The sequence below is a fragment of the Carassius carassius genome, chromosome 34 (assembly GCF_963082965.1).
Source record: "Carassius carassius chromosome 34, fCarCar2.1, whole genome shotgun sequence".
NCBI lineage: Eukaryota > Metazoa > Chordata > Actinopteri > Cypriniformes > Cyprinidae > Carassius > Carassius carassius.
The window spans coordinates 6,103,599-6,113,866 of record NC_081788.1 but is presented as its reverse complement, the minus strand read 5'-3'; positions in this window follow the sequence as shown (position 1 = coordinate 6,113,866).

The following is a 10,268-nucleotide window of genomic DNA, read 5'->3' as shown; positions in this document are numbered from 1 at the left end:
TGGAACCACACTCCTCGAGAGAGGATGGACTCTTCACCACTCTGGAGTTGCCCATGGTGAGAGGCGGCGGGCTGGTGTGGGTTTGCTTATAGTCCCCCAGCTCAGCTGCCATGTGTTGGAGTTTACCCCGGTGAACGAGAGGGTCGCTTCTCTGCGCCTTCGGGCCGGGGATAGGTCTCTCACTGTCGTTTGTGCCTACGGGCCGAACGGCAGTGCAGAGTACCCAGCCTTCTTGGAGTCTCTGGGAGGGGTGCTGGAAGTGCTCCGACTGGGGACTCCGTCGTTTTACTGGGGGACTTCAACGCCCACGTGGGCAACGACAGTGACACCTGGAGGGGCGTGATTGGGAGGAACGGCCCCCCTGATCTGAACCCGAGCGGTGTTCAGTTATTGGACTTCTGTGCTAGTTACAGCTTGTCCATAACGAACACCATGTTCAAGCATAAGGGTGTCCATCAGTACACGTGGCACCAGGACACCCTAGGCCGTAGGTCGATGATCGACTTTGTGGTCGTTTCATCCGACCTCCGGCCGTATGTCTTGGACACTCGGGTGAAGAGAGGGGCGGAGCTGTCAACCGATCACCACCTGGTGGTGAGTTGGATCCGATGGCGGGGGAGGAAGCTGGACAGACTCGGCAGACCCAAATGTACTGTGAGGGTCTGCTGGGAACATTTGGCCGAGTCTCCTGTCAGAGAGATCTTCAACTCCCACCTCCGGCAGAGCTTCGACCGGATCCCGAGGGAGGCTGGAGATATTGAGTCCGAGTTGACCATGTTCTCCACCTCCATTGTCGAAGCGGCCGCTCGGAGCTGTGGCCGTAAGGTTTCCGGTGCCTGTCGAGGCGGCAATCCCCGAACCCGGTGGTGGACACCGGAAGTAAGGGATGCCGTCAAGCTGAAGAAGGAGTCCTATCAGGCCTGGTTGGCTTGTGGGACTCCAGAGGCAGCTGACAGGTACCGGCAGGCCAAGCGGACTACAGCCCGGGTGGTTGTGGAGGCAAAAACTCGGGCCTGGGAGGAGTTCGGTGAGGCCATGGAGAAGGACTATCGGTCAGCCTCGAAGAGATTCTGGCAAACCGTCCGGCGCCTCAGGAGAGGGAAGCAGTGCCCTACCAACACTGTTTACAGTAGAGGTGGGGAGCTGTTGACCTCAACTGGGGATGTCGTTGGACGGTGGAAGGAATACTTCGAGGATCTCCTCAATCCCGCTGTCAAGTCTTCCATTGAGGAAGCAGAGGCTGAGGGCTCAGATGTGGACTCGTCCATCACCCAAGCTGAAGTCACCGAGGTAGTCAAGAAACTCCTCGGTGGCAAGGCACCGGGGGTGGATGAGATCCGCCCTGAGTACCTCAAGTCTCTGGATGTTGTGGGGCTGTCTTGGCTGACACGCCTCTGCAGCATCGCGTGGGAGTCGGGGACGGTGCCTCTGGGATGGCAGACCAGGGTGGTGGTCCCTCTTTTTAAGAAGGGGGACCGGAGGGTGTGTTCCAACTACAGGGGGATCACACTTCTCAGCCTCCCTGGGAAAGTCTATGCCAGGGTACTGGAGAGGAGAATCCGGCCGATAGTAGAACCTCGGATTCAGGAGGAACAGTGTGGTTTTCGTCCAGGCCGTGGAACACTGGACCAGCTCTATACCCTCTACAGGGTGCTGGAGGGTTCATGGGAGTTTGCCCAACCAGTCCACATGTGCTTTGTGGATTTGGAGAAGGCATTCGACTGTGTCCCTCGCGGCGGCCTGTGGAGGGTGCTCCGGGAGTATGGGGTCCGGGGCCCTTTGCTAAAGGCTATCCGGTCCCTGTACGACTGGAGCAGGAGCTTGGTTCGTATTGCCAGCCGTAAGTCAGACTTGTTCCCGGTGCGTGTTGGACTCCGGCAGGGCTGCCCTTTGTCGCCGGTTCTGTTCATGATTTTTATGGACAGAATTTCTAGGCACAGCCAGGGGCCGGAGGGGGTCAGGTTTGGTGACAACACGATTTCGTCTCTGCTCTTTGCGGATGATGTTGTCGTGTTGGCCTCATCAAGCCAGGACCTTCAGCATGCACTGGGACGGTTTGCAGCCGAGTGTGAAGCGGCTGGGATGAGAATCAGCACCTCCAAATCCGAGGCCATGGTCCTCAGTCGGAAAAGGGTGGCTTGCCCACTTCAGGTTGGTGGAGAGTTCCTGCCTCAAGTGGAGGAGTTTAAATATCTTGGGGTCTTGTTCACGAGTGAGGGAAGGATGGAACGGGAGATTGACAGACGGATCGCTGCAGCTTCTGCAGTAATGCGGTCGATGTACCGGTCTGTCGTGGTGAAGAAAGAGCTGAGCCGCAAGGCGAAGCTCTCGATTTACCGGTCAATCTACGTTCCTACTCTCACCTATGGTCATGAGCTTTGGGTCATGACCGAAAGGACAAGATCCCGGATACAGGCGGCCGAAATGTGCTTTCTCCGCAGGGTGGCTGGGCGATCCCTTAGAGATAGGGTGAGAAGCTCAGTCACCCGGGAGGAGCTCAGAGTAGAGCCGCTGCTCCTCCACATCGAGAGGGGTCAGCTGAGGTGGCTCGGGCATCTGTTCCGGATGCCTCCTGGACGCCTTCCCGGGAAGGTGTTCCGGGGGCGTCCCACTGGGAGGAGACCCCGGGGGAGACCTAGGACACGCTGGAGAGACTATGTCTCCCGGCTGGCCTGGGAACGCCTCGGTGTCCCCCCAGAAGAGCTGGAGGAAGTGTCTAGGGAGAGGGAAGTCTGGGGTTCTCTGCTTAGACTGCTGCCCCCGCGACCCGGTCCCGGATAAGCGGTAGAAGATGGATGGATGGATAGACGCGACCTTAGGAACATAATTAGGCCTAGGTCGCAACAACACTTTCACAGAGCCCGGTGCAAACTCCATGCACGAAGGTGAGACAGAGGGAGCCTGTAAATCCCCAACTCTCTTGAGGGAGGATAAAGCCATGAGAAGAAGTGTCTTCAGAGTCAGGATCTTATCCGATACAGTTTCCAGGGGCTCAAACGGATGCCCTGACAAACCCAGTAACACAATGGATAAATCCCATGAAGGAACTCGCACAGGGCGGAAAGGTCTCTACCGTCGCGCACCCTGTATGAAGCGAGAAACCAGTGGATGACGACCCACTGAGACACCACCTATATACTCATGGTAAGCTGAGATAGCTGCCACATAAACCTTCAGGGTGGCTGGTGTCATTCCATCCGAAAAACGGTCCTGAAGAAACTCCAGTACTGAAGCCACAGGGCAGTAAACTGGATCCATATTATGAGTTTTGCACCATGTCGTAAACAGTCTCCACTTGAAAGCATATAAGCGTCTCGTAGAAACTGCTCTAGAGTTTAGTATAGTCTCAGTGGTTTCAGCAGAAAGACCGGGACATATCAACTTACTCCGCTCAGAGGCCACGCCCACAGATTCCACAGATCTGGCCTCGGATGCCAGATCCGTCCCTGTGCTTGCGATAATAAATCCCGTCTGAGGGGAATCTCCCACGGAGAGCCCGCTAGCAGATTGATGACATCCGCAAACCACGGCTGTGTGTGCCATCGCTCGGCGCGAATAAATCCACTTTCGCTTCCCCGAAAATCCGCCATAGGTGATTCACCATTTGGGGGTGTAATCTCCATTCCCCCTGGTCCAGAGCCTGCCTGGATAGTAAATCCGCTCAGTCGTCAGGGGATGTAAAGAGCCCGGATCGACAGAAATCTGTCGTGAGACCAAAGAAGAATACGTCTCGCCAGCCTGCACAGGGGGCGAGAACGCAATCCTCCCTGATGGCTGAGAAGCACATGACGGCCGATCAGTAGACTCGAAAAATACTGGAGAGCCAGAAAGACCGCCAGTAATTCCAATTTGTTTATGTGCCAGCTGCGTTGTGCCGCTGTCCACACTCCGTGGGCTGGGCGCCCATGACAAACAGCTCCCCAACCGGTCAAAGACGCATCTGTCGTGACAGTCTCTCGGGAAGCACAAATTCCCAGCCGAACCCCGGTGAGGAGAAATTCCGCTGACATCCATCGTTTTAACGACATCACACACCTCCGTGTCACCGAGATCGTTCGATGCGGAAGACAACGGGGTGAAATATTCCGTCGTTTCGTCCACCACTGAAACGGGTGTGCATGTGAAGCAAACCCAGATGAATTACGGGAAGCGCCGCCGCCATTAGACCTAAGAGTCTGAGGCACAGTCTCACTGTCACTGTGTGGCCCGCTCTGAAGTGCTGAACGCATGACGCAATCAACTGAGCGCGCGGGAGAGAAAGCTTTGCTGTCATCGCGCGAGAGTCCAATTCTATTCCCAGAAAAGTAATCCGTTGAGAGGGGACTAACACACTTTTCTGGAAATTCGTGCGTAAGCCCAGGCTGTGTAAATGATTCGGCACAAGATCCCGATGAGAGTGTGCTTGAGTCTGCGATTGCCTAAGCCAAAGGGAAGAACGCGGTACTGATACGCTTTGCCCTCTAAAGCGAATCTGAGGAACTTCCGGTGTCTCTTGATGATCTGAATATGAAAATATGCATCCTTCAGATCGATCGTGACAAACCAGTCGTTTGGTTGAATCTGAGACAAAATAGACTTTACCGTCAACATCTTGAATTTGCTCGACCTGAGTGCAAGATTCAGACGGCGTAAATCCAGAATGGGTCGTAATCCGCCGTCTTTTTTTGGTACCACAAAATAACGGCTGTAGAACCCTGACTCCATCTGAGAGGGGGGTACTTCTTCTATAGCCCCTTTGCTCAGTAGAGCTGACATCTCCTGTCTCAGCACCGCTATATCCATCGGTTTCACCACCGTGGAGAAAATTCCGTGGAAAGGGGGTGGGCCTTCCCGAAACTGAATGGTGTATCCGTGACAAACTGTGCGTAACACCCATTGAAAAATGCCGGGCAAGCGTTCCCACGCGGCCCGAAACAATATTAGCGGTCTCAAAATGTCCGTTTCCTGCAACGCTGTCGCACACATAGAGATGTCCGGGCTCGAAAAACTCACGGTGTTCGTGCACAGGGGAAGTATATGCATAGTAGTCATTGCATCCCGTTGTGCGTAATCCTGAAACGTGTCCACGGCAGGAATTAGGCCAACAGATTGAGCATCAGGCTCTGCCGTTAGCGAAATAGCGGCGGCTGTACGAGCCGTCATGACGGGCCGTTAGAGAAAGACCCTTTGAAGTGCCCCTCGAGCTCTGAAAACTGGATCGTGCAGAGTGTCTGAGGGAGCGTTTGGTGTTACAGTTCGCTCCAATGCTGTTCGAGGCGCTGTTTGCGGCGAAACAGTCAGGGTTTGAGCGAGGGGACTGCAATGAGAGTGTTGGATGCGCGAAAGCGGTCCAACAGTGCTCTCTAGCGGAGGGCACAGTCCCTGGCAGGCAGCAAAAAGATCAGGAGCTGCTGTTCGGTGCCCGAGAACGAGAGGCATTGGCGGTCGAACTCAGGTTCAACCTTTTTCGTTGGCGTTGTTGAGCCGGTGGAACAACCCTAGGGCCCCAATCCTTGCGAGGGGGCGCCATAGGTGAAGGTTCCTCCCGAGAGGCCACTTGCTGGCGGTGAGAAGAGGTTGAGCGAGAACGCGCGGGCGCCTGTCGGCGTTCAACCTCTCTGGGTCTGCGGGGAATCAGCTGGCGGAAAGCGGCTGATTGCTGTTTCGCTGCTCTGAATTTCTCCACCACTGAAGTGACAGCCTCTCCAAACAAACCGTCCTTAGACACAGGGGCGTCCATGAGAAAAGATTTATCCTTCTCCTTTATGTCGGTGAGATTAAGCCAGAGGTTGCGCTCAACCGTGATTAATCCAGCCATGGAACGGCCCACTGCTCGAGCAGTATGTTTGGTAGCGCAAAGCGCCAAATCAGTTGCTCGCCGAAATTCCTTAACCGCCTCAGGTGTAATACCCTCCCCTTCATCCAATCCTTTTAACAGCTCCGCTTGGTAGGCCTGAAGGACCGCCATAGAATGGAGCGAAGCAGTCGCTTGGCCAGCGGCCATATAGGATTTCCCCACTAAACTAGACGTGACTCGACACGCCTTCAAGGGAAGGAGGGGGCGAGACTTCCACGCCGCGGCCGAATTAGGCGCAAGATGCTCGGCGAGAACCTCTTCCACCGGCGGCATCGCTGCATAGCCATGGCCCGCCATATCAGAAATGGTGGCGAAATCCGCAGCCGCAGTGTTCGGGATCCTTCTCAACCTCCCATTCCAGCCCCAATGTACCCATTGCATGGGAAACCACGTCCAACAGCTCACTGTAGGGGGGGGAAACACGCCTCTCCTGTCCGCTAGGAGGGAGAGGGCTCGTGTCGGCCGTGAAGTCCTCAGACCCCGAGGCCGCAGTGGATAGAACGTCGTCATCATGGCGGTCATAACCTAAGGAGATGTCACTACATGCCTCCGGTGTTGGCCGCAAATCCTCACAGGAAAAGACGACAGGCTCAAAAGTTTTTCTGTGTATTAGGGTAGGGGAGAGCGAGCGATGTGGAGAATAATTTTCCAGCGCTGAGCTGTCCTCAAACTCCATGTCACACGTGTCACCCCAAGCTATCAACCCCGTGCGGTGCCTTGGCAGTCGCAGAAGTGGTGTGGCGGGGGTTAGACACGGCGACATCGGAGAACACATCTACCCTAGAGCGCAGCACTCTGAGCTGCAGGCCATCGCAATGGGGGCATGAAGAAAGGCAGCTAAGTGCCTCCTGTGCGTGGTGTAAGCCTAGGCAAACTACGCACCTGTCATGAGTGTCCCCCTTAACGATGTACCTAGTACACGGGTCCTTGCACTTTTTGAAACTCATCGCGTCCGCGGAGAGGAGTATACTGCTCGTTGATGATCGCTGTGAACGCGAGACAATAGGGCACAGAAGATTCGCTTCGTACTGAAGGAATGAAATCTGAGGTAAATGGCGCGCGGCACCAGGTATATATATATGCGTACGCATGCATGGGCGGTGCCACGAGCTATATGGCCAATAGGATTGGCGGGATGGTATAGGGCTTCAGACATTCGTCACACCGAAGGTGTTCCCATACGTGGTGACGTCACCGCAGCATCGAAGTGACCTATGAAAGGGAACTATGAATTAAAGGATAAAACGAGTAAACTCATTGTAATTGTTATGCAACCCAAAACTACTTCAAAACTACTACTAAAGACTACTTCTATGACGTATTTCCTGTATTTGGTCCAAGTGTTCAAGTGAGCATGAAGACCACAAGTTTGTGTAGAACTTTTCATTTCCTGAAGGGACATAGTGTTGTAAAAATGCAAGTGTTTACAGAGTTTTATTTTAATTTTCAATAGTTTGCATTTTAAAATAGACTTTTAAATGTCTGTTCAGTAGTCCCTATAACAGATGACACAGTTAAATTTCTGGTGCTTATAATTAAATGATAAAAAACAGTCCCAAATGTAGTACAAAATAAATGTACTAATCGTTGCAGCAATAGAACATGTAGCACTTTGATTTACTACCAAATTAATGTAATATCTTGTTATTATTAATATTTAACTTACATTGCAATGGTTGCTATGACCTCTCATGCGATCTTGGCAAAAAGTCTCATGATTTATTTCCAGAACATGATGCATGATGGGATACACTAAGCCTTGAATACTGCTCTGGAGTGTTAAAGGGCTCATAATATGAGGTTGCTAAAAATAACATTATTTTGTGTCTTTGGTGTAATGAAATGTGTTTGTGCAGTTTAAGGTAAAAAAAATGTATAAAAAACATTATTTTCCACATACTGTACATTATTGTTGCTCCTCTATGCCCCGCCTTCTGAAACACATACATTTTTACAGAGCTCTTCACTCTGAAAAGCGAGCTGTGCTCTGATTGGCCAGCTATCCAGTGCGTTGTGATTGGCCGAATCCCTCAAGCGTGTGACGGAAATGTTACGCCATTCACTATACTGTGATGACATCTTCCGGAGCGCCGAGACAAAAACATTAAAACCCTATATAAACAAGGCATTTGTTGCATCCAGTTGGGACATAATTACTGATTATAATGACTTATACTGTCTTTTTACACACTGTGTTGCATCACGCTGCGTAAACATAAAACCATGTCTGCATTCAGTGGCAAATCCTTTAAATATGAAAACATACTTACAGACTGTGAGTCAGAACAGCCGACAGATCAGGAAACAGTTCTCCATAAAATGCACTGCACACATCTGAATATTTGGGTTGATCTGTTCTGGAACTACTACAGCGTTTTAGTGCCACGTTGAAAAATAAAAATAAATAGAAGATTACGAGATTAAAGTTGAAATTATGAGAATAAAGTCAAAATATTATGAGAATAAAGTCGAAATGTTTCGAGAATAAAGTCTAAATGTTTCGAGAATAACGTCGAAATTAAACGAGATTAAAGTCAAAATATTAACAGAAATAAATTTTCACATATTTGGAATTTTCACAAAGAAAACAGTTTAATTTAATGAATTGTTTCACGTAAATACAGTGATCTGAGCATCAAAAAGCTTGAAAAACACATTATTGTAAGACACATAATATGTGTTTCGCTATAAAAATGATTTTGAAATCTGAGACATTAAAAGTAGGTCTATCAAAAGCACAAGTCTTATTTCTTATTTTGTGGCTGTTGCACTACAAATAACAAATGCAATGGAATTGGAAATATTATTTCCAAGCCCCGCGAGTATGACACATGGTATGATTTCTGCTTATAATCCCCCATATATATTTGTAGTGTATTAAAAAAATTAAATAAGGTTAAATAAGATAGCAACAGCGCCCCCAAAAGGAAAGTCGATTGGCTGTGTGAGCTGATGTTAAAATAAAAAGCTGTTCCTGTTCAGTCTGTTAATAAATATCATATTCTTGATATTAAGCGGTTTTCGCAAGTCCTTAAAATGGACTCTTCCTCATCCCAGTAAGATGCTGCAGCTGCTCGGACGCAACAATATTCAAATCAATCCCGGAGGCCTGCAACTTCTCCCAATGCTTTCAATCAGGGATATTTTCATGGGCAATAAAGGCCTATTTTCTAAATAATATAACTTTAATTTCTACTATTTAAATCCTCGAAACATTTTGACTTTATTCTTGTAATATTACGACTTAATTCTCGTAGTATTGCGACTTTATTCTCTAGGGCTGCTCCGATCATGATCGGCCGATCATTATGCGCATCTCTTCAGTAAAGCCGGTTTTCTAATCAGCGGTAAATTCCATCAGGTGCGTGATTTCACATAGAGCAGCTGTTACTACACGGAGCCATTGTTAACTGAGAAGATGCGCAAATCCACATTCATTTTCAGCGTTTATTTGCGCATCTTCTCAGTTAGCAGCGGCTCTGTGTAGTAACAGCTGCTCTATGTGAAATCACGCACCTGATGGAATTTACCGCTGATTAGCGAACCGGCTTTACTGACGAGATGCGCATTAACGATCGGCCGATCGTGATCGGAGCAGCCCTATTATTCTCATAATATTTAGACTTTATTCTCGTAAAATTACGACTTTATTCTTGTAATATTTTGACTTTATTCTCGAAACATTTAGACTTTATTCTCGAAATATTTTGACTTTATTCTCGAAACATTTCGACTTTATTCCCGTAATATATATATATTTTTTTAACATGGCACTAAAACGCTATCATATGGAACAGTGTATTAAATACAACTTAACCACTGATTTCTAGTTGTGTCCTCTTTTGGAAGGCCAAACAAAGTATCTTTGCTTTTGCAATGAAACACACAGCGTCTCCACGACATGGCGCTGGTGGCAACACTACTACAGCGAGAAAAAAAGTTACGCCTTCTTTCTTTGCTTGAACATTTGGGCGGCGTTATGCAAATCTTGCCACATCCTGACGTAGGCATGTGGGGGTGTGTTTAAATTAGGCATTTTAGGAGGGCGTGGTCGAGTTTGAACTTTTACAAAGAATATCTCTTTGGGTTTGAGACTTTAGTCTTTGCAACTTTAATGATCTTATCTATTCACGAACAGGTTGTAACACTCCAAAGAGAAAACCTTGAAATCTTATCATATGACCTCTTTAAGCTTTTTAGTGAGTCAAGATAACGTCTGAGATTTTAAGATCTGGGACAGTCTTGCGCACATCATGACGCGCACGCACTCTCAGATGGCCACAAGTGTGGGTATTTGGATAAGGCATCTGACTCACTGACACTTCCTCAATTCCTCACCAAGCCTACTTCCCTAATTCATATCTTTTTCATCTGTCACATGATTTTAAACAAACATCCTAATAAATTCGACATACTTGGAATGTTTTAAAAT